The following is a 23,507-nucleotide window of genomic DNA, read 5'->3' as shown; positions in this document are numbered from 1 at the left end:
CCTCCTGCCGGCAGGCGGTCACGCACAGCTGTGAGGGGCTGCGTGCTGTACTCCCCTCACAAGGCGATCTTGACACAGTGCCGGGCAAGTGCCAAGCGATCGCATAGCCTCGTCAAACCGTAATTGCTGAGCTTCCAGCGTACGTTGTACGATATGACGGTTAGCGAGGTCGGCCGCAGGCACCCGCATTCACGCGCCTTCTCATCTGGCGCCAGCACAGCGTCACCGCACCGAAATAAAGCGCCGCTGCCCCGGACGTCTGGCGTGATGTCCACTGCTCGCCACCTTCCGGTGTTAATGGCTAAATACGTGCCCTTCTCCAGCCCGCTCTAGCTCCGTTCTGTTCTTGTTCCACCCCTGCAAGTGATTAGGCCCTTCGATGACCTGTGGGCGCCTGGAGCCCGCGAATGAGGGTCAGTTTTCAACTAACCGATGACTCAAGCTCGCGGCACAAGCACGAAATGGTATTCAGCTGGAGCGAATAGAGATGGTCTGGTCTGGAAGTCATACGGAAATTACCACTTGAGAACATCAGAAAGGGCTGTTAAAAAACTGGTTGATGTGTTTCAAATCAAACCATGTAGTTAAATGAACATTTCCCAGGCCGAATCGCGAAATAGCTAACTTTCTCAGCCGATCATTTTGACTCATCTGAAGCCAAGAAAAGCTCATAACGTTCCAGCTGTTTTATCTGAGAGCATTATTTTCGTTTTGGTTATTCTGGCATGCTCCCCAGGGTGCATGACTAGTAGTTTGAGTAATTATTATCTGCTCGGCTTTAAATTTGAGCGCACACAATTCAAGTACTAAACATAATTTGGTGATGTCATGACAAACTTACCATACTGCATTCAACTAACACACGTAGTGGCATGGAAATGGTCAGTAAGCGCTTACCAATCCCAGCCGAAATGACTGGTTGGCGCCTACCCATTCCCTGCCGAAATGTGTTGCAAAGATAACAAGAATCACTCGCTGTACGTGCATACCTCCTGCATGCTGTGGTTTCGCGTGAGAACATAATGATTTAAACTAAGGCCTTTGGTTGTGGGACGCCTTTCAGGGTAGGAAAAGGTACTGTCCGATCTGAGCAGGAAATGAGACCCCTCCCCATCATTGAGAACGTTTACAGTACTCACTACTTCTCGCTGCAAGTGGGAAGGGGGATACTCAGTCACATTCGCAACCGATTCCTTCTCCTAAACCACGCCAATAGACGCCATGTTAAAACTTGAGCATTTTCGAGAAATAGAGGGCAGCTTTCCTCTCAAAAGTGCGTGATTGTACCGGCCACGATTGCCAATGCTGCCCTATCGGATTCCCTGCCGGCATATCTCCAGTAGGAAGGGTAGAAAGCAAGAAACATGCCTTCACCTCTACTCCTGGCGTAGTCTAATAGCACTCTTTCCTGTCCTTACCTTTTCGCTGTCACTTGTTCATTGTCACTAACTTCTGTTTGTCCCACTCGCCTGAGATTCTATAGTCGTTTTGGGATACAACCTCGGCCGCGTTGCCAGCCAGCACAGTGTTTCTCTCAGATAAGGCACGGTTCTGCTCAATTTCACTACTCAGGCAAACCGTCTGGGATCAGGAGAGTAAGGATCGACAGATATGTTCGCAATCGGCACGGAATCCGCTGCCTTCGTCGAAATCCAGACGATCAGCCACGATTTCTGAGCTGTCAGCTGAGGTATACGTTAGGATGTCAAGCAGAGCCCTGTGATATTCAATGAGAGCTGGATTTGCAACGCAAATTTCATTTTCCTGTTCCATTGCGTACACCTTACTACAGAGCTGTCAAACTGGTATCTCGCCGCATAACGTCGGCGTACGTGCATCGTTGCCGTACCTGATACGCCCTTTTACTGGCGCATAAGGTACTGGTCAGTGAACAAGACACACCCAGATATTCGAGGACATAGCTGGCGCGCGTTTATGAAGCAGCTCTTTTCGTGGAACTGCGACTTTCGGTGATCACAAACTCTTCCTGAACCAGTGGCTTTTTGGGTGGTTAAAAGCGTCAGTTTGTTCGGAATGGTTTAGAGATCGACGCAACAGTTTGGTGCGAAACGTACTAGATCTCACACCTTACATCCAACAACTCTAAGAAACACAATAATCGTCCTGGACCCTCTCTTTCTACTCGCACAAACTTTGCTTGTCAGTCCAGCTGTCTGCGCCAGTAGCCCCATATTCGTAACGCCATCCCAGACCGGTTTATTCGCGGAAACCGTTCTTGCCTTTCCACTGAGTTATGTGCGGCGCAGACGAACACAAAACTGACTGATAACAAAGTCCACTGAGTTGTTAATCACACTGGTGGCCATAAACAAAACTGGATTCTCGCTGCGGTATGGGACACAGATTCGCGGGCAGGCTGAACAGCCGAAAGTTTGCCGGTGCTCTCAGACGCAGCCGTCCAGTTTGGACGATTGGATTGACGACGACGAAGATTGGACGACCATTGGACGCGCCGAGTTACCGCTTTGTCAGTTGAAGACTTGGTAATTCAACGACAGGTGCACATGAGGCAGGATACATTTCAAAGATGTTGAGCTGAGTTCATAAGGCTTTTTTGTTTTCAAGACACCTCGGCGCAGTGTGGCGTTCAAAGCTGAGTTTGTGACATTCGGGGGCAGGTTGAAAGCTGGAGATCGAATTTTGTCGCTGCCCGGCTGGTTTCACTGACGCTTTCTGCGATCTCCATACTGGTGTTTTGCAGGTTTCACTTGGCTTCGAGCGGGCCTAAAGGAATCTTAGGCAGTTGACTGTCCTTGGAGTTATCTCATTGATCTTCTTGCTGATCACAAACGGGTTGGGACTTATTTTTGTACAAATCGTCAGAATGAGAACGCAGCAGGGTTGTTTCGACACTGTTGACTAGTTTATCCAAAAGAACGCCCGCGTGTGTTTGGGTGCACACAGAAAAAAATGTTCTGTCGCTGCTAGTGTCAGTCAGCGTGCCGATGTCATCCATACCGGTCATTTGTGGCTCAGTTGCAAGTTTTGTTTGTAACTTGAGATAACTGAAATTGTTTGCCATAAAACTCACATCTGAGTCCCAATCAATCCGTCTAGATGAGGTTGGTCACTTCTTTCTAAGCGCACGCAAAACACGTTGGCGTCTCTCTCTCTCTCTCTCTCTCTCTCTCTCTCTCTCTCTCTCTCTCTCTCTCTCTCTCTCTCCTTCTCTCTTTTGCCTCGAATTCGTCAAGCCGTCGGAATTCTCCTGTGGACTCGACGCGAAGGCGATGCGAGTGTGATTTCCAGTGTCATGCGCCGTAAACCGCAGTTCAGCGCGCTCCTAGTATTCTTGTTTCACTTGGTTACCAAAGATAGCATTCCTCTGTCAATTCCAATTTCATGCTGTTTATGCGCCCCGCAGACTTCCTTCAGGCATTCTAAATATCCCGCTGCTGTAGCCTAGTACGTAAACCTTTGACACTACACAGAGTCCTGCTGGTGCTTCTATTTTCCACAAACAATATCATCCCCTGGCTCTTCTGTCATCTTCTTTGCATTCAGGCAGTCACGAGACATTTGATCCTGCGCTGTTTCTGTCGACAGCACAGCCACCTTTGATGTTTCTGCCTATCTTTGAAGAATATCTTGCTACCAGCGCGGTAAAGATAAATCAAACCTAATATATAACTTACCGGTTGCTTATGGATGAGATGGACAACACCTTGTAAACAGGATCTGCCATCACGCAGTCCATTTCAATCCGTAAAGACCGACGGTCGTCCCAAATTTGTAGCTTACAACTACCCTTTTTGTCAAATGGAAACACATAGTCTTTTTTATTGACAATAAGATACTTCAACGTTTTGGATAACTGGGAAATGCCTGGGACTACGACTATGATTACCTTATGACCCTTATGGTCTAAAGGAGCTGGGCGACGCCACACTAAGATATTGAGTATCAGCACGTGTAGCAGTTCCCTAGCCAAGGTAAGCGCATGCAAAACGACAATCAAAAGGTGTTGTTTTCTCCTCAAAATTGTCCAGCAACCTTCTCTGCCTTTCCCCGCAGCTGCAGTTCATTGGTGATCAGGTCTGTGACCCTATAACACAGATGTCAACGCTCTGCATTGCCGCACGATTTAGATCTCCCCAAGCACCGACTGGGCGATCGAGTGCCTGGCGACATACTGGCTGTTCCTATCAAGTCCTGTCCGGCGTCCAGACTCACGGGCGTCCTGACCGGCCTCCGCCGGACCATCACCCCGTCGGAGGGCGCTTGGGAGGCACTCGCTGACCGTCTGTGGGTGGATCTGCTCCGGCCCCGGCCCCGACACGCAACTGCAGTGGCCCTGCAGCGCTCTCCGATACGGTCGAGCTCCGGAGGCCGCGCCCAAGCTCAGCGCGTTGGCCCCGCACGTAACTGCAGCGGCCCTGAGGCGCTCCCCCTACACGGTCGAGCTCCGGAGGCCTCGCCCAAGCTCAGCAAGCCGGCAGCCGACGCCGGCGACAACGCTCCGCGCACTGAGGGTACAGCCGCACGCGGGGCGCTCACGCCAATTACTCATTGACCTTTGTGAGAGACTCCTTACAGCCCGCGAGGGGCGGAGATTGCTGGAGTGATTATTGCGCTACCCAGCTGACTGAATTGCACCAGATTCGGCAGGCGTCTAGGCGGGACAAGCAGCTAAGTGGAAATCCATGCTGCATTTGAATTCATGGCAAGCTAAATGACCAACAGCACGTGTCTTAACGGATAACTGGTGAAGCGTACGGAGCCTGGTGCTGTACTGAAAATACAGGGATATTCTAACAAAGACCAGGACAAAGACGATGAGGTCAATACGCGTCATCAGCGCCATAACCAATGGGAGTGCGGGCTTAGTGCTGGATCCCGCCCGAAGCGGGCACAATACCGCTCAGAATGGGATGCTGTCTGAATCGTCTCGCCGTTGAAATTGGGTAGCAATCGGAATCGTTCCACAAAAAAACTTATGCTTTTTTAGTTCCATTTTCCCCCGCTAAATAGTTCTCATTAACATGTAAACGGTCGAGAAACACCATGCACTTCCTCCAATGTAAAGCTAACCAGCGGTCCCGGGTATTCGACTCATCCGGCTGCATGCGAAACTATTGTACGCCTGGTGAACGATTTCAGATATTCAAACAATTTAGAAATACCTTCAAGTTCTGATTTCTTGGCCTTATAAGTTGAATGTCTCATTAGGTTAACTATGTTCAATATTCCAAGAAGTCCTGGTTAAACGATGTTGTGATGCTAAATAAGAATGATGTTGACCCAATATTTCGTGCGATGTCCATATTCAACAGTGACATTTTTATGAACTTCAACCGGTCGAGAGACACTATGCACTTTCTTCCAGTGAATGTTAACCATCGGTTCAAGGTAGTCCGAAGTTATTCTAGAGAATGAGCACGGCTCAAAATATTGAGTACCGCCAATATATTCGTTATCTGGCATAACAACATCGTTTACAACGCCGTTCCTGGTATACTGAAGGTCGTTGATCCCACACATTTCACCTCATAATTGGAACAATTTATTTACTTAAGACATTGGTTCAGACCATCATCAGTATACCGTAGTCGGCATGGTAGATTATAGACGCTGGGCAAGCTCCCTGCATTTTCCAAACTTAGAGCATACCGTAATGCACGCAGGCTTTAATGTATTGCAGATGCTGACCTGTGGAATATGAAGACGACTGGCACATGTAGCACCGGCCAAGCCTAACATCGACCACGTGCCTTTCTCTCACATATGGTTTCGTAAATCGCTCTCAGATTTGTTCGGCCATGTGACGAGGTACAATTTTTAATGAAATTCCATTTTCTTGAATAGTTTCGCGGAATGCTTTTTGGATGGGGAAAACCTGTGGCTGCCAATGTCGTACGATGCACTCTATTACAGTGAAAATTAGTTCTTATTTGTGAAACTAACATCTTCAAAGATTCCGAAGTTGACTTTAGAAAAGTTGTTACAGTTTTTGGGTTCTTTTCTATGAAAAGCACGATTCCATAGTTGAATGAGAAAAAAAAAGAAAACAGGTAGCTTGAAGCATACTCGTTTTATGGACAGCTCGGTGAATGGGACTGAAATCTCACACAGTCGACTTATGACAAGCATTGTGATATGTGCCACTGATCTGTCACTGCTTCTCGTCTTCCACGTTCTTCGGAATGTCTTTATGTGTATCACCTATACAAGGTTTTGAAAACGGTCGAAGGCGTGTAAATTCCCCGGTCGCACCCGATGAAGGTGTCAACGAAGATTGTGAAGTTTCGCGAATGTGTCTGGGGTATCGACCGCCCGCGAACTTCGTGCAAACCTTGAAAGAGTAGGCGTAAAAAAGCACGAATACTGCCACAACTTAGCCTTAGTACGATGCAAATCCGCAAATGCGCGCCCAAAGATCTGGCGAGGGCGCCTGTTGACAACCGCGGTCTACGGGCCTGTCCGGAAACTGTCGCTGCAAACTCCCGCTGCCATATTTCTAAAACAAAATATTTCAAGTGATGCCCAACTGACAAACTGACTGCTGACAAAGTCCATGTAATCCACAAAAAATCCCCCATTCGATTGATTAATCCGCGAAGTACAAAACATGCTTGACAATATTATGTGTGACTAAGCCCCAAGTTATAAAACCATGCTTAGCAATGTCATGTGTGACTATCTTCTAACCATATAAATTATTTATTTATGCATGGTTCGTCCGCAACACTGTCAATGGTTCATGAATGTATTCAGTGTCATGACCGGGCTGTTGTCTGCTGCAAGCCGTTGCGCCTCGAAAGCTTAAATCCTGGTTCGAAGCATCAGCATCGGAAGGCTACAATGTAACCTGATTATTGACGTGTATGAATGGGAATCGCAGCATGACGTTTGTGGCAGTGCTCACACGAACTTCGACTTAAATAAGTCAAATTTTAACATTTGGCGTTTGAAGTGCTTGCTCCAGCGAACGCGTTATACGAACTTCCCTCCGTATTCTCCACACGCAGCTGAGTGGTTGAGCTCCAGCTCCCAGACAGTCCATTACATTGCCAGAGTCCCACATGAGACCCTTCGGCAGAGTAATCAGATACCTCCGTCAATCAGCTGGACGGGCCGATGCCGGCTCAGACTGCCCGAACGCGACGTCAAAAGGAGCTTTTACGTCCTGCGGAGCGCGCCGCCGTATTCTGATCCCCGTGGTTTGCCCCGGACAACAAGAGATCAGTGTCTGGAGGGCAAGAGCGGCTCCCGGCAGCTTGCTGTCTGAGGCCCGGCGTCGCCTGGGGACGGCCCGTCGCCGGACCTGGGCGGATTAGGGGCCGGGCTCAGTATGTGGATCACTGACTGCCCCGTGAGATCCTCTTCGGCTCAGTGGAATTCGCTATTCGAGACCCTGGGGAAGCATCAATATCTTTTAGCTTTTGATGAGTCGGCATGGTGGGGTGTCTCACCAGTGAGAAAAAAAGGTCAGAAAACCACGAGATGCGCATGGGACTAAAAACGGCTAAGGTTTGTGCTTGGTGAGCTACACGGTTCTCTTACCCACATAAATGTATTTTGAAGACAGAAGTAACTAAAGTGTTTCTGGGGTATGAATATTGCCAAGCTGCTCTCAAAGTGATCAGACGTTCATGCAGTAGTACACTTAATATCGTTCCAAAAATGGCCTCAGAGGCATTGGTGTTCATACCGGCTGGGTTTTGCGTTGGGAGCATCTAGAACATATCTTGAAACAAAGCTTTCCAGAAGCCTTGACATGGCGCTGTCACTGCTGCGTGCCTTCTGTTTTAGTCTGCTTCGTATCTACTGCGTTATGGAGGCCCTTGACACACAACGACGCCAACGCGCCGCCAATTACGATGTTTTTCTAGCATGTCTAACACAGCACTTCGAGACGCTAGCCTATTCCTTTCCAGCTCGGCCGTTGTATTCGCTGTTCCGCGAAGGCTCGAAGCCGGTAAATAATAAACTTCAGTCGCGCACCCTAAGTGTACCTTATTCGCTTAACAAGAGCTTGTTTGAAGACCAGGGACTAGTAAAGGCGCCTTTAGATACCGTTAAAGTAGTAGGTGACTCGTACATCTTCAGTTCTCGAGATGGACAGAACCCGTCCATGGCAAAAGTTGCTGCTGTAGTCGTGCCCCGCAAACTGAATTATTCTTCCCTGATGCGATGCTGCCTCCTTTAATACCTTCAAGCCAACCGATCTAGCCGTGCTAGTAATCCATGTTATGGTTGAGCATTGGCTAGCAACAACCGTAAACGACACGCTATCAAACGCCCTTTTGAACTCCTGAGAGAACGGACGTTTGATTTCACGGCGACCGGGATGATTCGATGAAAGCAATAGCTTGGTTTTAAGATCATATGGCTGATATATTGGAAAATCGTGGTAGCAAGACTAACTTCGCCAACTGGGGACTGGCTTAAACAGACTGGGGCCGCTTGAGGAGCTGTTGCCGATCTTTTGACCTGCTTTGTTCACATGGTATGATCATCTGATACAAAGCTGATGGCAAACTTTTCCCCCTGTGCTTCCAGTTACACGAGGCTTGGTGTCGTCTTCCTTTGGAGGATCTCCAGATGTCATCACATACGAAGAGATAGCGATCATCGTCATCGTGCTAGGGGTTTGGATCTTCGCCATCATTCTCTTTTTCAACAGGTACGTCGGAAAATACGGCATGACTGGAGCATGGCCGACCTATGTTGCATGAAGTGACCTTGAGTAGAGTGTCTCACTCCACCCCCCCCCCCCCCCCTCTACAATGCTGGCGAAGCAAACCGTCATGAATGAGACGGCGTAAAGGCAATATCGGTAAGGTCATTCGCCTCGCCTTTCGTGCCCCACAGTAGCTATAATCCCCGTCAAAGCGCAATTTGAACAGACACGTCCGGCCACGGCCTGTTTCTGCCCCTCCCCTCCCCTCCCCCCCCCCCCCCCCGGGTCAGCTGACACCGGCTGGATCAGCTCTGGCTGGCATTGGAGCATGTTGATCGGCATTACAGAGTGGACATCATCGCCATAGCGCATGCGCTCGCTGGATGTAAGAGCGTCCAAAACGGTGCCTCAGGAACAAGCGGCTCCGAAGTCTGTTGGCCATGCGGGTTTGATCGGTGCAGGTGGCCGTGGCGCCCTTACTACTGCGACTATTAATGCGCTTGCTTACATCGCCGACTCCCGGGGGGCGGAGCGCGAAAGGTCAAACAGAGCCAAGGGTTTAGTGACGCGTTATCAGGTGCAAGGCGCCCGTACTGTGCAGGCGCGCAGGCAGAGCCTTAACAATGGTATGGTATGATAAAATAGTTTGGTTTTTAAGGAGTGCGTCGACTGCAGCGGTTATTTTCCGCTCGCCTTGGCAATGCGGGGAGACAGGAATGAAAAAGGGCCCCTTGATAGTGAGAGCCCCCTATAAACCACCTAATATGGTCCATATTTTATGGGGGGATGATTTCATTCGATATTTCCATGTTGTCCTTCTATGACCCCTTCCATGTCGAGAATAGAAGCCAGAGGCTACCGGGAGATAAATTGTGCATGCATTTTGTGGTAAATAAAGTGAAAAATCAAGCCTTAAACCATTGCATGAAGTAAATCCCCGCTGTCCTTCATTTGATCATGGTCCAGTGGACTCTTCCTTGACCGGTAGAAATCAGAATCCTCGTCAGAATTTGCATCCGCATTCTCCACAGATAATAGTGCCGACGCAAATGTAAGTTGTAGACCGAAACGGGCCAACAATTTGCATTACGATAGTCAAGACATTTTTCTCTGTAAATGTTTAGCATTCAGTCAGAATTGATTAGTGATACGAATATGTGACGTAGTTTTGAGCATGCACGCACTCAAATCTTAAAATAAACACCCGACGCCAGGCGTTGCAGTTTCCATAGCCCACGCAGCGTCGGTCTCACGGTTAATACTAAGCTGTAGGCAACCGATGGACGGAAATGATGACTCATCTAAAAGATGTATTTTCGAAAGCTTTAGGACATCAAATCTCACGTTTAGAACACAGTCGGGGCTACGTTTTACTGGTACGATTTTTAGATTGATGATGAGGACGGGCTGGCCTTTACACCACCGCGAAGTAGTGCTTGGATCTGGTGGTGGAACCGGAAGAGTAAAGGTAGTATCTCTACTGAACGTGTATTGAACGTGAGCGTGAACACTCACAGCAACACGTCTCAATCAAACGTGTTGCTGTAACTGTTAATCTGTTCAGATGAATATCTCTAAGCTGTAAAGAGGCACGCCCAGTGGGATCTTTAAAAATTACCAAATAACTCGAAAAAATCAGTCGGAACCATGATCTAATGACGGTCGTTCTTGCGCTCACGGCGCTCGCCGCCTGTTGTTAGTTGCAGTGACCGACGCCGTTGGCTTTTACGGAAATTGCAACCCGTACGGTCACGGCCCTTGCTCCCGGCACTTCGGGCGCGCAGGCTCAAGCCATTTAAAAATAATTTGTTGCGCCCATCGATTCTGGGAAGGGATGAGCGTTCTCAGGCAAACACGCGTGACCTTGTTGTTTTTTAAACTCATTTCGACCCACTTTATTTAACTCTAATGGGGTCCCTTACTTCTTTTTGGGTAAGAAGCCCTGCTGAGTGCAACACTAGGAGGAACATAGTGTTCTCGGTCAAGGGCTAAAGGGCCATTCCGTTCCACCGCGGGATGTCTTCCGGCTGCCGCTGTGGCGACACGGGGCGGGATCCCCTGGTCTATCCGGAGGTTCTTAAAGAGACACAGCACATTCCATTGGTCCCCTCCCTGACGCGGGAGACCTCCTGACCCGAGCAGTTGGCCCTGATTTGACGGGGGAGCCCTAATTGACACAACGTCCCTGATCACTGCAGATGGTTCAACAATTGCACACAAACTCAAATTGGCTGAACGGGCCCGTGTTGGAATTAGGTTGGAGGGCCCACCGTTTGGTGCTAGGGACCCTGACCGGCACAGGACCATTTATTTTCTCATTGTAAGCAGCATAGTATCTCATTGTCTATCAGCATAGACATCCTGACGAACAAGCACCCCGACGAATTATCGGATTGGTCGCTCGGGAGAGAAGGCACCAAAGCTTTCTTTCCTTATAATTTCTGAAATATTTTTGGGCACCACAACCTTTATTATCACAAGGCACCAAATCAAAGCGGACCACTAAAGGGCCTGATGCCGGTATGTTTAAGGAAGTTTAAATCCCCCGGCACTACAATCGCTTTACCGTTTACCCTGACAAAGTTCTGGATTTGTCCGGCTGGTGAAGGGACCCCAAAACCTTTATTTCCGGGAATCAAAACCATTGTTTTCCAGAGTCGCCTAATTCCAGGTAGCACGAAAGCAGGCCCCAGCAACTTCACTTTCAAGAGACAACAAATTCCAAGGTACACCATGTCTGCGTCCTTCCATTGACTAGATCCTTGGACAGTCATTCGGCGAAGAAACACCAAAACATGTATTTCGGAGTACCATAGCGTTTGTTCTCTAAAGGCACCAAATTCAAGCGGGCCATTCAAAGGACCGCGAATTCTTGGTTTCGGGCAGCACCAAATAAAGGGACATCACAGTTTCTTTGGATTTCACCCCAACAAAATCTTGGATCAGCCCCCGGGGCGAAGGACACCAAAAGCCTTCCTTTTTGGGGCATCATAAGCTTGGTTTTGAAGGGGCACCCAATTCCAGAGGGCACCGCAAAGGGCAGAAAACCCTTAATTTTCAAATGATGACAAATTCCAGGGCACCATAAATGGCCCGAAGTCCCTATTTTTTTAGGAGAAACCGTATACCCACGCTCACGGGGCCCGTGACGAAGCGCCCGATCGGCGGGTCAGATGGGCAGCCCGGAGGTCATACTCCAGGAGGTCCATCTCTGACCCCAAAATGTCAATAAGAGGGCCTGTTGCATCGATCACGAGCCCCTGAGATGGTGAGGGTGCTATAGCAGCTGACTGAAACTACCAATACCGAACAGTTAATTCCGTGTCGGTCTAGGCCCTAGGAGGCCCTTTCCCGAGCAGGGGCAAGGGTGGGCCCACAAATGTCGACCAGAAGGCTTCTTGCATTGGTCGGTCCCCTGCAACAGTGAAGGGTCATCTGTAATGGTCACGGGACCACGGTGCCTAACAGGGGACCCTTTATCGACAGCTGGCCCGAAGTCGGCCAGGGGTACATTTCCTGAGCGGAGACAACCACGATACCCCAAATGTCAAAAGACGTCTGGTGTTGGTTGGGGACTGTTTCACAATGAAGACATGTGAGAAATGACTATGCAAAATTCCGCTTTTGCATTGAGATAGTGGAAGTGCCTTGTGTCAGTCAAAGATCCCAGTACCCAGCGAGGGTCCCTCTGCACTGTTTTAACCGGAGGCAGATAAGCCAACTTGGTGTCTCGTTGCCACTTATTGGACTTCCTACGCCAGTGATGGGTCCTTTTGCGTCAGTAAGGGCCGCTGCGTCGATCCAGTGCCAAGTGCCCCCGCTCGGGGACCTGTCGCGCCCCGGAAGGGGACCCGCGCAGTACATGGTGTGTTCCTTTGAGGGCCTCCGGATCGACCAGGGGGGCGTTGTTCCGTATGGCCAGAATGGCAGCTGCTGAGGACCCCGGGCTGAGCCGAAAGAGTCATTCCGGTCCTGATCAGGAAATTTCGGTCGTGTTCTTTCGAAGCTGATGCTCTGAACGAAATTAGCAGTTTCAGCAACATGGATAATAGAGATTACGCCATTGCGTCATGAGCTTGTGGTGTTGCATGGGCTGAAACGTTCTGAGCATTGAGATGAAGGCTGCGCTGGTGAAATTTGATGCACGGGATACATAACACGCGTACAAGTTGATTTCATAAAGCGTTCGAAAGCACTACTGTTCGGTGCGCGGCTGCTTTTACTCACTTCTTGACCGGCGCCGAGCGTTGGCTGCGAAGCCGACACTGCGCAGCCCATGAAGACTGCAACAACGGGCGTAGGTGTTCTTTCTGGACTGCGAACACACATGCTTAGAACGTTTATGCAATTATTCACCGACGGATTCTACAAAAAAGGATGAATTTCCTAGGGCAAGGAATGGCTTGACATGTCAATGCAACGCCATGCCACGATCAACATCGTTGTAAAACACTGAGAAAATCTGGTGAATTTTCTTTCAGTCAAAAAAGTTTAGAGTAAAAAAGCTAAAAATGGAACTTAATTTCGAAAATAAAGTGGGCTACGTCCGGCAGAACATTTTGGGGTTATTGGGAGAAAGGATTCCCTGCTGTCTTTCCACCAGCAGGCCTTTTAATAACCGCGGTGCCCTTGGGTTACCGTAACCCTGACTGGGCCCCTGGCCAATGTCTGTGCATGCCCTTGACGAACTCCCGGAGATCGATCCAGGTCAGCGCAGCCCATGGGGAAGGGGGTTGTCCGCCTAGACTCGCATTTTGTATAAAAGCAATTGAAAATCGCAGATGTCTTTTGGCAGAAATTTAAAAATCGGTCACAGTCACAGTCATTTAGTAGAATTCTTCCACGCGGTGGTTGTTACGAATTCATTCAAAGTGCTCACATAGCACTGCAAAACACAGGACAAAGCTCTACAAAATGAAAGAGCAAAAGAAGAACGCAAGGGTCACCCAAAAACCTCACCATGAACACACGCACCACAACAGAACCACCCCAAGTGCAGCGTGGCGACATCACGCGCTGCTGTCCCCGGCGGTCGGCTCCGTAGACCTGACGTTCCAAGATGATGCGGCTTTCTATGCAAACGCTCGCTGAATTTTTGCCCAGTCGACATCTTGGGAGCGACAGCATCTCGGCCGCCGCGGCACACGTGTCACGCGACGACACATAGGCGCGACAAACAAACGTGTCCGGTTTTTCTGGGGGACACTGGCTGCAAAAAAGAGCTCTCTGCACCTGCGCCCAGTTGCGGCAACGCATCACCTCCACCCTTGCCCAGCAAAGCGCCTATATCGCTACAGACGTGCATTCCAAGCACCACACTCCAGTCACGAGTCTGACCGCGAAGTTCAGTATTTTTTGGACACGACGAAGCTGAAGCTCATTGTGCCCATTGAAGAACACTTCAAGCGGGATCCGTTGCCAGCTTTGCCCTTGACATCTTTGGTTGGACACTGGCATGGCTAAACAAATGCCACTGCCAAAGTTCCAGATATACCAACTGGCGGTGTTTCTTGGGAGTTTCGCCACAGACACCAGCTACCGCGTATTCCTTTGCGCATACGCCCAAATGCGGGGTAAGTTACATGCCAGAGGGTGTAGAATATCTAGTATCCCCCGATTGTTAGGACTGTGGAGCCCGTATTCCTTATGCATCGCTGAAGTCACGCTTCTGTGCATATATATATATATATATATATATATATATATATATATATATATAATCATGCCGTGTAATGACATGGAATATAAAAATATATATTTATATTCTATGCCACTACACGGCATGACTTATTGTATATAAACATGCAAAGTTGATACGGTTTGATTTTTGGGAAAATTAGACCTTAAAACTGGTCTAGTGGGGTCGGTTAACAACAGCGGACCTCTCACTAACCACGAGATCTCGTTAAAGACAGCTGTGTTTTTTTTTTGCGGGTTTACCTTTCCTAGTTTGCCAATGTCAAGGAATCGCCCCCTCCCCCTTATCAGTCAGCGTTATGAAATCCGGCGCATTGGGATAAGGGCCGAAATTGTTGGCTCCCATCTTTTTTAAACTTTTGCATATGCTGGTGTAGAAATCTGCATTTCAGATCATGAACACCTCAACTGCGGCATGCAAATCTGAGGTTGCCTGTGATACTTACCATGCGTAATGCAGAAGTGTCAATTCAAATAAATGTCTGGGACGCTACCCAACATTTATTTCTTCGGGGTAGCTAAAGTCGCCTATGGTGCTGTTAGTTTGACTTCCAGGCAATTTGTTGGTTTTTCCTCCCATGACATGTCCATATCGGGGCAGATGCTGTAAGTTCGGCTGCAATGCTGGCCTTTCCCAACCCCTCGCGTCTTTTTCCTGACCAAGGCTAGGCTTGACGCATCTCTGTACGCGTTGAAGCATCTAAAGCACTCCTTAAGTGATTGTTCCGAACCGTCAGGTGCCGGACTAGCGGAGGCTTTCATGGAAAAGAGCGCTGCCTGTAACCCGTCAACTGTCAGCGGGTCTTCAGACAGTGCTGCGCTAGATTCCTCCAGACGTGTTATGTCATGAACGAATTCTTCAAGTGTAGTTGGGCCTTGTCAGAAGTGTACAAGGTCTAAAAATAAGCGCGGCTCTCTTCTAACTTTTTTGTACATTGCTGATTCATTGTCCTGTTCGGTGAGCTCAAGCCGCATTGTTCTGAGCGTTGTGCCGATGTTGTTTTTGTCCAGAGCATGAAGTATTTTGTGCCATTTTCTGCAAACTGTCACCAGTTCGTGCTGAATCACAACGTGTTACTTTTAGGGTAAGTATAGCCACTAGTTCGTCACGCTTTGTTAAGCTCCTCTGTCGTTCCAGCCGGTTGGGCGTCGTTTACTGCACTATTTATTTCGGCCTCTAGTTCACTGAGCTTTATTTCGGCAGCTCTTTTTGTGTGTGTAGCTTACTGTACAGCCCCGCAGGACACAAAGAACGGGGGCTCGCAGGATAATCATTTAATCTCATCAGACTTATCTTGAAAAACTTGCGACGAATTATTCTACTTTTTTACCATTATCTTTACTATCATTGACTTGATCTTCTTCACAAACGTGTCATCGTTAAGCAGAGAATCATTAAACTTCCAGAAAGATCTGCCTCTTGTTGTACGTCCCACACCGATGGTCAGATTATACGTACTGTGATCAGTCAAGCATCCGTCCGCGATCGAAGCCAAAGGCGATAGCTCTTCCAGTGAGCATTTGTTTGTCAAGAAGACTCAATCCTTGGCTTGCTGGGTTGGCTGGATCTATGACAGGTATATTGCTTAGTGCCTGGATTTAAGGTTCTCCATACATCTATCAGGTAATTTTCAGTCATATACTGCGTGACTAGCTCCTTGTACCAAGTAGGGTTTGATGTGTTTCGTATTGTACTCTGTCAAGCGCCCCAATAAAGTAAAAGTTAGTCTCCCCGTATGATGTCATAATCACTGCTCAATTCATCACAGCGGTCGAAAAATGTCTCAAAAGTGATCGCTGTGTCGTTATTTGGCTCTTGCACGCAACCGAAGGTGAACTGGGTGCCATTAATGACCACCTGTAAGGCAATAAAACGTCAGTCAGCGCACTCCCGATCTGTTTCACACTGACCGCAAACCGCGACCTGAAGAGGGCGGCACCACCTCTAGTTCTGCTGTCGCCGTGAGAGAAGCAACCAACACCACCCCATTCATTCAGCCAGATAGTTACATCTGATTGAACGAAGTGGGTTTCGGAATATATCCGCTTGCTGCTTGTTGAGCCAGCAAAATGCTTTGCGTCTCTAGCGCACGCCCCCGCTCACGGTGCTTTGGCCATTTACGTTTAATGTTATGAATATTTAACTCACGCCCTTATTTCCCGATATGACTGGTTGATCGCGCCTTTGTAGCGTTTAGTTCTGATCTGTTTGCAACTGTCTTTGGTGCACATTTGGGGGGGGGGGGGAGTGAGAGCATGTATCTGGTAAGTGATGCTGTAAGTGTGGTTAGTGCGTATGCGCGGCAAACTATTTGAGGAAAAATATACAAATACTCGCAGCAAGCATGTACATCACTTTGCATTAGTGTGGCGGGAACTGCTCGTGTTAATTGAGGCCGTCGTGCGTTCAGTATCGTTTGAGAGTGAAACAAGGAGCGTCATATCCCGAACTACATAAACGCACCTATGATAGGTGTTGACCGCCTGTGTAGGCGTACGAGCGGCCTTGCCGGCTAGAGTGTCAGTGATCAATCTACCCGAGGTGCCGGATTGCCCGGTGAGCCCCAGCGCGGCGGCCCGCGCTGTCGCCGCCCGGCGGGGCGCGGCCGACAGGCCCGGGCGCAGCCATGCATACAGCACACGCGCTGGCGCTGCCGGCGCCGAGCGCGAGCCCGCCGGACGCACGCGGCTCGCCGCACGGGCGGGCAAAGGCTCCGGACCAGCACCATACCGGGTTGCGCACAAAATAAACAGATTAGGTACTTATGTCAAGCAAACTACTGTGTAGCTTAAAAGTTGCCGCGATACTGGCGAAACAAAGGGAACAACGAATGCGTAGGCACGACGCCGCTCTATGCAACATAAGCACAACCAATCTGCGACTGGCCCGACACGCCGACCACCAAATCGACTCACGGTGACACGATCGGCACTCGGCGGCTTGAACAGGACTGCGCTTGACGCATGTCATTTACGAGTAACGTTTTTGATTTTGTCGACGGTGTCGACCAGTCCTTTCTGGAACACTTGGGTCGTGTCGCAGTACACGAGGCCGTTTTGACTGAACACACGCTACAGACGACCCTCTTTCTTGTGCGCGAGTAGTTTATGAAACATATCTCGTTTTCTTTACGTCAAGCTTTCGCTAATGAATTTGTTCGCTGTCATCGCGCTTATCCTTCAGCGACATTCTGTTTTCGTGGAGGTAGCGCTTGAGAGGCCCCGGACCCGTGCGGACTAACCTGCAGAGTAGCACCCTGGCGCCGATGCGGCGAAAGTCCGTCACTTCGCCCGGGTCTGCCTCCGCCCGTGGGAACGCGCGCCGCATGGCGCTACAGGCAGGTCCTCGGGTCGGCCGTCAGCGGCGGAGCCAGGGCGAGGCGCCGGGGGGGGGGGGGGGGGGGGCGCCTTACCAGACCAGATGAGCTCAGACGATTTGCATTGCATGCCTCTGGCCTCTGCTTCCTCTTGCATTTTTTTCTTACATGTTTGGAGGCATTCGCTTGATCGCTGAGGTTTTCTAATAGATTGTCACGTTCCGCGACGTAGGATCCTCGAGGGGCCCTCAGGCCACTCTTCGCATCTCCTCGAACAAAGCCCGTGATCGACTACGGGCCACCAGCCGACACATTGTCCCCTGGTAGGCGCTGTGGGCCCGTGATCGACACAGGGACCTCAACCATTGTTTCAAAGACCAAGAACGATGCAAACCGTGGTCCCGGCCTTGCTCCTGCTTGGGAAGTGGGCCCAAGGGTTCGGACTGACAGGGGGTCAACTGTTTGGCGCTCGTGGTCTCTGGCCGACCTAGACACCCGCATTATCTCAGGGGTCCTCAAACGGTGCAAGGGAACGTCTGATTGATCTTTCAGATCACGACCTTACGGGCCGCGATTCTTGATGTGACCTATAGCCAGTCCTTCGGGCCCTTATTCCCACCAATCGGGGCCTTGCTCGTCGGTTCGGGTGGGCCACCCGGCCCCTCCGCAGGCCTCATCGAGCACTGCCCTTTGGTTGGTTCGGGGCCGCTTGGGAACACAGGTCCCTATGCTAGGTTATGTGAGTCCATGGCAGATAAAGGTCCCGACCAGTGCAAGTCGCCGGCTGTGTAGCTAATTGGGAAGTGGGCCGTCGGGCCCATACCGATACGGAGCGGACTTAGCGGTGCTGGTGGTGCCACACCGACAAATAGAGTCTATATGCCGGGCGGTGGTCGATATGGGTCTATATATACAGACCCATATCGATACATATCGGCTGAGAGCCCATCCATTGGGAAATGGGCTCTCAGCCCCATGCCGCCGCGGGGCCGACTGTGAGTTACTGAAGTGTATGACTGACATATAGACCCTCGTCGACTCATCAATCAGTGCGCAGGGACCTCTGCCTGGCATTAGAGTGCCCGGACCTGTTGGCTTTCGTCACTTTTTGCTCCGGCTTGGCTTTTAGGGCATCCAACTTTGTTTCGATTTCCCTTACAGCCAAAGACAGTTCTTTTCTCATCTCAATGAAGAGCTATTCTAGATGCATGACATGTTCTGCTTTGATCAGCACTTCTTCAAATTTGGAGAATAGTAAGCTCTCAATTGTTAAGCCACGTGAATTTCGCGACCGCTTCTGACGTTGCTGTCTCATCTCACCGGCTTCTAACTTTTGCAGCATATTTTTAACGGTCTTCTGTGATTTCCGTAACTTGTTAAGCATCTCGTCCGGGTTGACGAACACATCACTTTCCCCATCGTCCGTCATACTTTAGCGACAGAAAGTCTCCCACTCACCCATCTTAGTTTTAGTTGGAAACCACCAACCTGCACACGATTCAGGCCACGATGTGTGAATCGTAAGGAGCAAAATCACCTTCAATTAACCATATGCCTTCGTTGGAATCGCTAGCCGGCACAGGCCTTGGCTTAGGCGCACATTGACACCGCGTCCACTGACACGAAACCAGGTCGGAGCCGCGCGGCGGAGCGCGAGAGAAGCGGCCGACCCGGGTTAAGGTCAAGGCTGCGCTGATATGCTGCTGACGCCGATGATGCCTAAGGTGCTGTTGCTGTGGACAACTCGGTGCTGTAGCCTGAGCTGTCCCAACCCGGCGGGGACAACAACCGGCAGCCGGGGTTAGTGGTCCGGCAGGAGGACCGCATTACTATGGGGGCGGAGGAGATGACGGTGTTGAAGGCGCAGGGGATAGTGGCGGCGTTCTGCTGCAGGCGGTATCATACACATTCTTCACTCAACCACTGGCACAACTAGTCGCACACCTGCAACACCGCGCTGCAGGTGTGATTGCGGTGTTGAGCCCAGGTCGTATTGGGCCCTGACCAGAAGGCGTGACATAAAGGAGGAGGGCACAAAGAAGCTTCCTGATCAGTGGTGATGACACGCTGGTTCAGTGACCGCTTGCGGCGCTGAAGCGTTGTTGAAAGTTGACACGGGTTTGTATTGTGGCTGATTTGGAAATCTGATCTCATGCATATGTCGATAGAAATGCGTCGAACCGCAGTGGGATGTGTCGTTCTGCTATGGATCATGTTTTATCGTTCTGATTGAGATGTGTCATTTTCCTGTGCTGTGGTTTGATAAGTTTGTTTGCAATGCTAATTTGCAAGTTTTGCTTTTGTCTTCAGCGTATGCCAATGAAGATGCGTCGTTCTACCTTGGGGTGCGATGCTCTGCTGTGGAATGCGTTCCTCTGCTATGTGATTTCAGCTGAAAGGTGTGTCGCTCTGCTGTATTTTGTGTTCTGCCGACGACACGACATTGTGTTGTAACGCGTCTCCGGTGTATGCCGATGGACACGCACCGTTTCGTTGTGGGATGGGTAAATCTGCTGAGATACGTCGTTCTGCTGTTCTTGTCTCTGGCGCGGGTAAATGGAGATGCGTCCACAGATCACAAGCAGAAATGTATTGCATAATCGCATATTGCAAGTTTATCAACACGATGACTGAAAGAGGGGTGGGGCCCTGGAGAGCGCTCAGAGACCCCAATTGCGTTTGTTTGCTCTGGGAACGTTTTTTTTTTGGCTAGGTTGTCGGCGCCAGTGCAGGTTATCTCGCTCGAGAATGCTCGATTATCTCCATATTCTAACTAGCCGGTCACGGAGATAATGAAGTGTTCCCACGCGAAATAATTTGCGTTGACGCTGGGAAACCAGCAACAAAGAAAGACACAAAACAAAAGGGCCCCTCTAAGGTCTTGTAGTGCGGCTCTCTGTATCGGCAAAATCGACTCCCCGATAGACTTTAAGCACTCTCGATAGGCTTGCCTGTTTTCCAGTGAGGCACATGAAGCCCTGTTAGGCACTGTAAGACCTTGGCCGACACAGGAGCCCCAATAATTGTTTCAGGGACTCAGGCCAAAGCGGATCGTGGCCACCGGCCTTGCGCCTCCTTGGGAAATGGGCCCCTAGAATTCAGATTAACAGGGAGCCTACTGTTCGGTGTTCGTGTTTCTGCCCGACTGAGACAACCGTGTTGTCTCAGGGGTCCTCAGAATGTGCAAGAGGACCTCTGACTAATATTTCAGGTCACGACCCTACGAGCCGCGATTCCGTATGTGACATATAGCAAATCCTTTGGGCTGGCTGTAGGTCACATACATGTCCTCCAACTGAGCACTTGATCGACGATTTCGGTGGGCCGCCCAGGCCCCTCTGGTCCTCTGGCCCTTCTGGTCCTCTGGCCCAACTGCCCTTGGTTGGCTCGGAGCCCCTTGCAAACGCAGAATGCTCCGTTAGGCACTGTGGGCCCTTGTCAGATACAGGGGTCCCGGCCAGTGTAAATGGTTGGTCCCGGCTTTGTAACTGACCGGGAAGTGAGCTCACGGGGTCATACCGACTCGAAGCCGACTGCGCGTTACGGTGGCGCCTGGCGCTCCGACTGTCATTTGAGGATCCCTCCCCGCATGCTGTGGACAGGTCCCTGAATAGGACTTCGACCAGCCCTTCGTGCCTTTAAGTCCTTCAATCGGTCCTTGATCGTCGGCTTCGGTGGGGCCCGGCAGGCTCTTCGAATCTCCTCAAACACTGCCTCTGCCCGACTTGGGCCATCTGCCAAACGGGGGCCCCTTGTTAGGGGCTGTGGGGCCTTGACAGACATTAGGTACGCGACGAATATATATTGTTCGCCACTGCTTTATCCCTGCTTTGCAAGTGGGCCCCTCAGACCAAAGTCGACAACGGAGCCGTCTTAACGTTATTGGGGGTGTCTGACCGACCTATAGACCCTTATCGACTCATGGGTCCTGACCAGCGCGCAGGGGCCCTCTGGCTGGCACTGGATTGCCGGACCCTGCGGGCCGGACCACCGAATGCGACCCTCGGTCAGCCTTTCGGGCCCCTAATCGTAGGTCCCGACGGGCCCTTCGGACCCCTTAAAACCTAATAGGGCAATTGCCTCCTGTGTCCCCGATCCTCCCCCCCCCCCCCTCTGCGTGCACTACTGGTGCTGTTACAGGCCTATACATGAATCGGTATCAGTGATATTGGAAATGTATCTGCAGCGCCACCACTGTGCCGTCGCCGAGAAACACATACTGAATATACCGAAAGCCGGCAGGGTTATCGGTGTCAGTGCCCCGCGCAACACCAAATCGGTACTCACGGACTGAAAGGAATGTTTCACAAATGTAGATATTGAAGTAAGCATCAGATATCATGATATTAGCTCACTTATAATTATTGGCATATTTTCAAGTGGAAAAGACCACCGCAGCCAGCACAATTTCTCTATTCGGTAAATATGCTCAATGCGCCATTGTTTTGTTGCATATGGAAGGTTTGAGCGATAGCACTCAGTTGTAGTTCTTCAATCTTTCGTGATATTGCAGTGACCGTGCTGGATGAGTGCTGAACTAAATATTGGTCGGTGGTCGTGTTTTGGCCCTTTCCTACGGTGCTCTTGCATATTCATCCGTGAATTCAAGATGCTTGCTTGTATCACACACTCGGTTGTAGTACTTCTCGTAAGTAATGCAATTACAGCTCTTATTTCCGTGACGTCTAGGCAGAATAACTAACTTCTGGTATCATGCAGCGCAAAACGTCACGTTATTCGCGTCCATCCGACCCCCTTATTCTTTTTTCTTGCTGTGTCCTGAATCCTCGCGACGCCCCGCTACTCCGGGACAGGCTGTATGCGCCAGCCACGAGTGGGCCGAGAGACCCCCCGGGAAGAGGAGCCCCGCCCGGGCGCCCAGTGCACACCCCGAGGGGTTCCGCCCCGGCTAAAGCTCGGCGGTTGGCCTCCAGGTGCATGTAGCCCTGTCCCATCGTTATCCAATGTCCTTTATCCATAGCCCTGAAATGGCCATTTCTGGTCGAGAGGGCTCTAATCCAAACACCTAAACTTAAAGGGAATGTTCCACATTTGAAGATATTGAGTTAAGCACCAGATATTATAGGAAATGCTTCCTTGTAACCATTGGTAAGCTTTCAAGGTTCAAAAACGACGCTAAGTAGCAAACGTCAAAGTTTATAAAATGGGCTCTATTACGCCGTTGTTTGATGGCGTTATGAAGTGGGTTTGTGACGACAGCAAAATCTGTCAGTATCTGGCAGCCAGACCTGAAGAATACCTCGAAACACACGAAAGCTGACGCCAACCGGCCATTCTCGTCGCAGGGGCTGTGTCAGGTAGCGGATTACTGGGTGGGTTATTTGTGGATTTTTTGTCTTGGTGCTGGCCGTAAGAAAGGCTTTCGTGGACTGTTTGACATGAGCAACGTAGCGCTCGCCAGCTTTTATGACAGATTATTAATATCAAGGCACGATATCCTGCGCTGCTGTTTATCACATATTATTAATATCAAGCACGATATCCTGCGCTACTGCTGTTGCTGGTTTGCTGTTCATGATTTTGTCAATACTTTATTGTCGACCCATCGTTGCGCGCAGTACTGTAGTCCTGACATTGGTATCATGTGATATGTACAGTAGTCACCGTCCTTATTGTTTGTAACAGGAAATGGGGTGTCATGCGAAAATTAATAAAGTTGTAATGTTGCCATGCATTCATTCTCAAAGCATTGCTATTGCTATGGTAAATATGATAAGGTTGTGCAACCAATCATTGTTTTTTTTTTTGCTTAGGATTATTCATGCAATTAATAGTTAACTCTGATGTAACCCGTGTGGTGCGACAACATGTTTTCCGTAGACAGTCCT

At 49.9% G+C, this 23,507-nt stretch overlaps 1 protein-coding gene across 1 annotated transcript in view; it reads left to right on the top strand.

The window, feature by feature from the left end:
* Window positions 1-8,534: 8,534 nt before the first annotated feature.
* LOC119090067 (translation initiation factor IF-2-like) overlaps window positions 8,535-23,507 on the top strand; it is a 41,819-nt gene continuing 26,846 nt past the window's right edge. Inside the window, exon 1 of the mRNA XM_037212862.1 lies at window positions 8,535-8,647. The gene's annotated coding sequence lies outside the window, so the exon portion shown is untranslated. The remainder of the gene's footprint in view (window positions 8,648-23,507) is intronic.

Source organism: Pollicipes pollicipes, unplaced genomic scaffold (assembly GCF_011947565.3).
Source record: "Pollicipes pollicipes isolate AB1234 unplaced genomic scaffold, Ppol_2.1 Scaffold_3087;HRSCAF=3621_pilon_pilon_pilon, whole genome shotgun sequence".
Lineage (NCBI taxonomy): Eukaryota > Metazoa > Arthropoda > Thecostraca > Pollicipedomorpha > Pollicipedidae > Pollicipes > Pollicipes pollicipes.
The sequence above is the reverse complement of the archived record's forward strand: the minus strand, read 5'-3'. Positions and strand labels throughout refer to the sequence as shown.